The sequence below is a fragment of the Centruroides sculpturatus genome, unplaced genomic scaffold (assembly GCF_000671375.1).
Source record: "Centruroides sculpturatus isolate CEXI.00-Female unplaced genomic scaffold, Cexi_2.0 scaffold1220, whole genome shotgun sequence".
In the NCBI taxonomy this organism is placed as follows: Eukaryota; Metazoa; Arthropoda; class Arachnida; order Scorpiones; family Buthidae; genus Centruroides; species Centruroides sculpturatus.
In genome coordinates, this window is record NW_019385613.1 from 239,347 (window position 1) to 247,130 (window position 7,784).

Genomic DNA, 7,784 nt, shown 5'->3' on the forward strand with positions numbered 1-7,784 from the left:
AGGTACATTTTGTCTTATTTTTCTAACAAAATACAGTATTACCTTTTATTTTTCGGATATTAATAATAATTATTATTATTCAATATCTTCCGTTTGTATGTTTTTAACACTGTTTCTTATTTTTGAAATTAAATTATCTTTTACAGGAAAATCGTAACAGTAATTTTTATCCAATTAATTGTTTAGTAAGAAGTAAGCCAGTGATTGTTTCAGAGCTCACAAGTCAGTTTATTTCCGTGTTTCGTGTTTAACAGATTTATTTACGAAAATATTCTTTCTATTCCATTAGCTGAAGAATGGGGCAGACACAAGATATTCTAAACAAAACGAGACAGAATCTTTGCAATAAAGTCTCTTACAATATATAAGAAATAAATGTACAAAAAAATGTTTTATTGAGAATTTTTAGATGCATTGAAAATAAAAATTTCTTTCTTGAATTATCGTAAACTTTTCGGTAGATTTGAGGCTTCAATCGGTAGATCGGTAGATCGGTCCCAAAATCGGTAGATCTACCGAAAATTCGGTAGACGTGGCAAAATTGATCTCGACTGAAACGAGGTTCAATCGCGATCGACTGGAGAGAGTTCTCGAACCTAGATCCAGTCATAAGAGAGATCCCACAATCCCATGCGCGCGAGAAAATACAAGATGGCTGCGGGACACGTGTTGGGTTATCGACAGAGAAATAAAAAAGACATCTGGAGAGACGACGACATCTGTCTATTATTAGATGTACGGCAATAAAAAGTATTTATTTCTAACCAAAACTTCCATTTTGTTTGTTGGTGTTCGTGACTTACCGCGTAGTTACGTCAGTTTTATGATCGCGTATAATAGCCAGGTTCTTCTCGAGCGGACTGCCTGTGCGAACAGCACGACGTTTCGACTAGCGACAGTCACAATCCAGATTGTAGGTAAATCGAGATCGAACTGAGTCGTGGATTGTGTGCGAACGTAGTATTAGTGTGTGGGGGACACGATTTTCTTTATCCTGTTTGAAGCTTAATGACTTGTATTTTTTTACCGAAAATTTCTGAAATTTTTCAGGGAGGTTTTAGTATTAGGGGATTGATGCTATTAAAGTTTGGTGGTTAAAACCGAGGGGTGAAAAGATAATGTAAGTCGTGTGTATCTCCAGTAGGGTCGGACTTAATGACGATTTTACTGGTTATTAACATTTACGATTTTTTTAAACTCATCCCTATCCTCAAAATTAAGCTTTTTGCCCCTTATAATAGTTAAAAATATAAAATTTAGGCTATAGTAAAATATGATAACAGATGGCGGCGCCAAAATTTTAAATGTCGCCAGGAAAGTTGAGCAACTCGTTGCTGATTTATTTCATATTGCTTTGATTTGTCTTTTTAAATACACATTTTATGGAAAAATTAATAATAACGAACAATTATTTATTATGATATCGTCACAATTCCGGGCTGCAATTTTTAATCATATTTTTAATTTATTTCATCAAAATATATGCTTTTCACCTCAAATTAGTACTGTAGTGGCTTGCTCCTGTACATCATACTTTTCCATTAGTAATGGAGTCGTGTCAGACATCCAGCTAACACCTTCCGGGGGGTGTTTGAATTGAAATAACGTGACTTGCGGTTTGTGTCAGACGTTTCTGTATAGGTTATCGGAGCCTCCTGCTCCTACACTTTCCATATTTGAGGCTTTCATCTATCCTATTCCTTTCTCGAGATTAAGGAAAGGCACGGATAGACGGACGAACGACAGAAGGAATTTATAGGTCTACACTTTTTTCAAATTGCAGTCGAACAAAATATTTCAAATGTTATCCTATATGCAAATTAAGGAGATTTCGGTTGCAAGGTAAAATTTTTGATACGAATCTGGAGATAAATCTTTAAACAGGAAAAAATAAATAATTTATTTTTTTAGTAGAATAAAATGATTTACATACCTCCCCTTATTGGCAAATTGATTATCTTCTGTGTTTGCACATCTTTATCGCGCGACTTCCTATAGTCGCTAGTGCCTATTTTTCGTCGCTTATAGAATTGAGTTCTGTCTCAAAATTTGCCGATTTTGGGAAAATTTTGCCACAAAATATGGGTCGAGTACTTCGTTTTCTAGATACAAAGGAGTCAAATCAACAATGCCCATGCTCCTTGTTGCAATCGAGCGCGCCTAATTGGAATTAACAGGAAAAATAAAATAGTAAAAAATTTCGTAAAAAGATGCAATAAACAAACAGAACATAAGAACAATTTGCTTTCGTTAAAATGAAACGATCTCCTGTTCCGTGGCTTGCTATTGCAAGAAGGATCGCCTCTGCATGGCAGGCAGGTGCAAGAATCGCTTGTTTCTTCCCTGCTCCGCCTCAACTCTATCGCGATACGACAAAGTCTAAGCGATGTTCTAGTTTAGGCAATAATACATCTTATTCGAGCCCTAGGTAGAATACAAAAACCCCTATCTGATAAGAGGATCATCCTCCATAGTGAACAATGCAAGCATCTTAATCCTTTGAGAATGCATTTCGGACAATTATGTTCCTTTTCAACTCTCTATGTTACAACTATACAGGCCTACGGAAAAAATTACATACAAATTAGCATAATGTATACAAATTTGCACAAAAAACATCGTGATGTTACAAATTTGTAAAAGAACAACAGGAAACTTACATAAGTTATGAGAAATGCAGGAGTTCTGACATTAGATAAAATATGGATGGTTATGGTTAACAGGTATAAGCTAAAAATTGGAAAATGATTTACAAAAGGGAAAACAAACTACATATATGTAAAAAGTTTGGACTTACTGCAAACATAACGGTATGGTACAGTACATAGTGTTGGAAAAACACCCCAGTATACACGGTGCAGTGCAGAGGCAAGACTATAAAATTTGGGAAACCGTGACCTTGATTACGGTAAGATCAATAGAAAACATTTTAAGAACAATGGAGTGAAGAAAATGCACCGTAAAATAGAAAAAAACAAGAAAATTATTTTAACTTACAGTAGAGTTGTACAGTACACGATATGGTGATACACAAGATGTAAATGGTAAAGTTAACAGGATACAACAGAAAGGCATCGTCTTGAGATAGGGGAGAGATAGTGGGTGTGAATGGTGTTAAGACAGAGGAGTGTCGAAAAGGGGGGTTTTTTGAGGGGTTAGGGAAATTTAGAAAGTGAAGGAGGAAGTGGAAGTGAGACGTACGAGCACCCTGCCGAGTTCCGTATGGAAGGATGCACAGATAACGAGAACTTGTCGTACTTTAACACATTAATTATCCACTACCCCCTCTCCCCCCTCGCGGCTTCTCTTGGTCAAGTATGGATACCAAGTTTCATGTAGTTTTTGGCCAATGTTATTATTCATCATAATGTCTTTGTTTTTAAGAATTTCTAGATGTTTATACTATCTCCTTTTTTGCGCATGTGGTTCTTTTTTGACAATTTTTGCGGTTTCCTTAATGATTTGGCAACCTTCGTTGTTACAATGAGAGCAACAGCTGAGTTGCAATTATTACATTTAATCGTCGTTATGTGTTCTTTAAATCGGGTCTTAAGATTTCTGCCAGTTTCACCTATATAGGATTTGGGGAAAGTGCAGTTGCAACTGAGTTTGTAAATTACGTTTTTTTGGTCCCATATATTATTATAATTATCATGTGGGTTTATCTTGTAATTCAAACAAGGAAGTTTTTCTGATGCTAAGGTTATACTGTAATTGTGTGATTTAGGTTTGATTCTTTCAAATATATTTAGTTCGTATGGAATTTTAAAATACTTTTGAGTGGTGATATTGTTTTTATGTTCGTGTTTATTAGTATTTTTGGTGTTGATTCATTTGTTAAGTGTGCTTTTGCTGTATCCGTTCATTAAAAATATTTTTATTACATATTGTATCTCCGCAGTTCAAACAGTTTCGTGAGTAGTGCGTCGTAAGATTTTGTCAATGTACATGTAAAAGATGTTTTTCTTTATGTGAATGGGTACTTCAGATGTGTAATGTATGATACTGTCAATCAAGATACAGGAGGACAGAATCAAATGCACAGACAAAATAAAATATTTGGGAATACTGGTGGATAATCTTTTAAAGTGGAACTTACATCTAGAATATATTAAGAAGAAAGCGATTAAATTGGCACATGCCCTTAGGTCTATTAGCAGAAACCTCTGGGGCCTGAGCTACCACAACTCCCTCTTAATATACAACTGTGCAATACAACCAGCTGTTCTTTACGGGGCAGAAGTCTGGAGGGTATGCGACGCATAGGCATAAAATTAGTAAGAAGCTGCTGTCCATTCAGCGGAGCTGTCTTCTTACAGTGACCAGAGCTTATCGAACTGCCCCCTACTAATGGGCTGCAAGTACTTGCTAATACCACTCCCCTTGACTTAAAAGCTTCTGAAAGATACTGGACTTTTCAACTAATGAACTACTCAGATCACCTAGTCTCAGCCAACAACACTCCAAATTAGATAAAGATAATTGCAGAAGAAATCCACAGACATGGACTCGACAGGTACAATAATTACAGACTGATGCATCCGGCAACTGACTCCCCGAGGTTGATTTTTCCCCAGATCTGAAAATAAAGACAGGAATCAACATCTTTACCGATGAGTCCAAAAGCCCACAGGGAGTGGAGGCAGCCATGGTGATTTTAGACAACCATAACAGGGTAGTCTACCAGGTCTACTTGAAATTGGATTCATTCTATCAGGGCTGTGGAGTCGGAGTCGAACTCCTTTTTACTTACCAACTTGTTATGTATATAAAACGGAAAAGTATTGGTATCGTGTCAAATTTGACCCTCCAAGTTTTTTTTTTTTTTTTTTTTTTTTTGCAAATCTACACGTTTGGAGACCTCCCGAACCCCTCAAAAAAGTCAATAAAGGGGAAAAATTCGCGCGCGCGTGTGTGTTGGCGTCTAATTTGTTTAATTTCTTTATTTTCTGTTCTGAGATATTAAACAATATCTCAGAATGGGTAAAGTTTAAGAAACGAAATGTGGCACTGTGGCTTGCGTATAAAGGGGCATTAATACTATTAAATTTTGGTTCTTAATTAAAGGTCGACAGGGTGAAGACATAAAAGTGGTCATGTGTCATATCTTTTAATGAATATTTTACTCGTTATTAGCGTTCAAAATTTAAAAAAATAAAATAAAACTCGTCTTTATCCTTAAAGTAAGCTTTTTTGTCATTTTATAATAGTACAGTAAATCCCGTTAAGATGTTCTCGCGTAAGATGTTAGAACATATATGGGGACATGATTTAGTTCAACCACTTTGACGCTTAATAATTAACTCCTGTGTTAAACCATCTGACTCCGATTCTGACCACTCTGACCACAGAAATTATTAGGCTTCAAACAGGGTGAACGAAATCATGCCCCACACACACAGTCTAACATCCACACATATAGAAAAAAACCTCGAATCTTTTGCATATCTCGAAATTTCAAGGTGTTCCGAGTCCAAAAATGTAAAAATTTGGGAGGGGTCATTATTTGACCGAGCGCTACACTTTTCCTCTGTTATATATAACAGCCGTAAAAGTAAAAATTATCGAATGCATATTTATATATTACTTAGAGAAGTCTTTTAGCTTTGGAATAAAAAGTTTCTACGCTCTATCTTTATTAGAACTCTATTTATTGAATCTTTTATTCTGAGGTCACGTGATGGCATCAGAATTTCCGGGTCTCTTTCGTTAACAAGTCTACCCCTAGTCGGAGTCGGAGTCGGTGTCGGTAGATTTTTACGCGATTCCACAGCCCTGCATTCTATACAATAAATCAGGCTGAAAACTTAACCATTCTTAAAGCCCTGCAACATGTCCACAATAATATAAAGGTTCAGAACACAACAGCAAATTACTATATTCAGCGATAGCAAGGTGGCTTTAATCCAAATAAAATCTCTGAATACTAATCTAAAAATAATCAAGGATATCATTCACATACTTATCAAGCTGAAAAACAAACAAACCAAAGTTAAACTATAATTGATAAAAGGGCATTCAGGGGATGCCGGAAATGATAAATCCGACTTTCTTGCGAAAAAAGCTAGCAAGAACCTAACCAATTCTTCCTTCAAGCTTGTACTCCATAGCTGGGTTAAAAGCCAACTAAACGACTACACTGCAAACAGGTGACGGGAGAGGTGGAATACGGATACAACTGGCAGGAACATCTTTGACTTTTTCCCGACATAAAAGTAAGGAACAATATGGAACACTTTACACCGGGCTTTCATACTACCGACTTTATTACTAGTCACGGCAATTTTAAACAATATCTAAAAAGGTTCTTGAGCAAAGGGAAATGGCATTTGTGACTGTGGAGAAGAAGAAACACCGTACCATGTATTATTTAACTGCCCAAAACATAACAACCACCGTAAACTCCTTATGCAGAGGATGTACACACATGGACACCATTGGCCCTGTAGGTGTAAGGACTTTTTATGCAACACTGAAACTTTCTCAGCTTTTAAAAACTTCATAAATGGAACGGGGATCACGGTCCCAATCTTTTCCTCTAGTCCAGCTTCAAGCCAACGATCATTTACCCTATGGGGGCCAGCAACTAATCTACACGTGCTCTTTTCGTGAAATGTGTTTGTATAATTTATTCTTTCTCACGTCAACAGGGTTTTCACCCGTGGTTCTGTAGAAGGAGATTCCGCCTAAGGGAATCCACCTCCTATTACTTGTAGCAAGTCAGCTGTTAGGTCTACAGAGACTTCCAGAGCAGTGAAATCACTGTGTTTGCTGATCTATTGTCGCGAGATCTCATTGTTTTCCGCCACATTTAATTGTCGGAATAAAGTTTGTACCTCGCGTATAAATTTTTCGTCTTTCTTAATTAATGTTACATTCTTATTTTCATTTATTATTATTTCTTTTAATGTATATGTTACAGTCAAAACCCGTTTTTAGTTAGAACGCGTTTTAACTAGTTGAAACTAGTTTATACTGAATGTCTTTGTTAAAACCCGTTTTGTCTAGTTGGAACTAGTTTATACTAAATGTCTTTGTTAAAACCTGTTTTGTCTAGTTAAAACTAGTTCTAACTCAAATTCATTTTTGACTAGCAGTAAATTCTAGTTTTAACTAGACAAAACGGGTTTTAACAAAGACATTCAGTATAAACTAGTTTCAACTAGACAAAACGGGTTTTAACAAAGACATTCAGTATAAACTAGTTTCAACTAGACAAAACGGGTTTTAACAAAGACATTCAGTATAAACTAGTTTCAACTAGACAAAACGGGTTTTAACAAAGACATTCAGTATAAACTAGTTTCAACTAGACAAAACGGGTTTTAACAAAGACATTCAGTATAAACTAGTTTCAACTAGACAAAACGGGTTTTAACAAAGACATTCAGTATAAACTAGTTTCAACTAGACAAAACGGGTTTTAACAAAGACATTCAGTATAAACTAGTTTCAACTAGACAAAACGGGTTTTAACAAAGACATTCAGTATAAACTAGTTTCAACTAGACAAAACGGGTTTTAACAAAGACATTCAGTATAAACTAGTTTCAACTAGACAAAACGGGTTTTAACAAAGACATTCAGTATAAACTAGTTTCAACTAGACAAAACGGGTTTTAACAAAGACATTCAGTATAAACTAGTTTCAACTAGACAAAACGGGTTTTAACAAAGACATTCAGTATAAACTAGTTTCAACTAGACAAAACGGGTTTTAACAAAGACATTCAGTATAAACTAGTTTCAACTAGACAAAACGGGTTTTAACAAAGACATTCAGT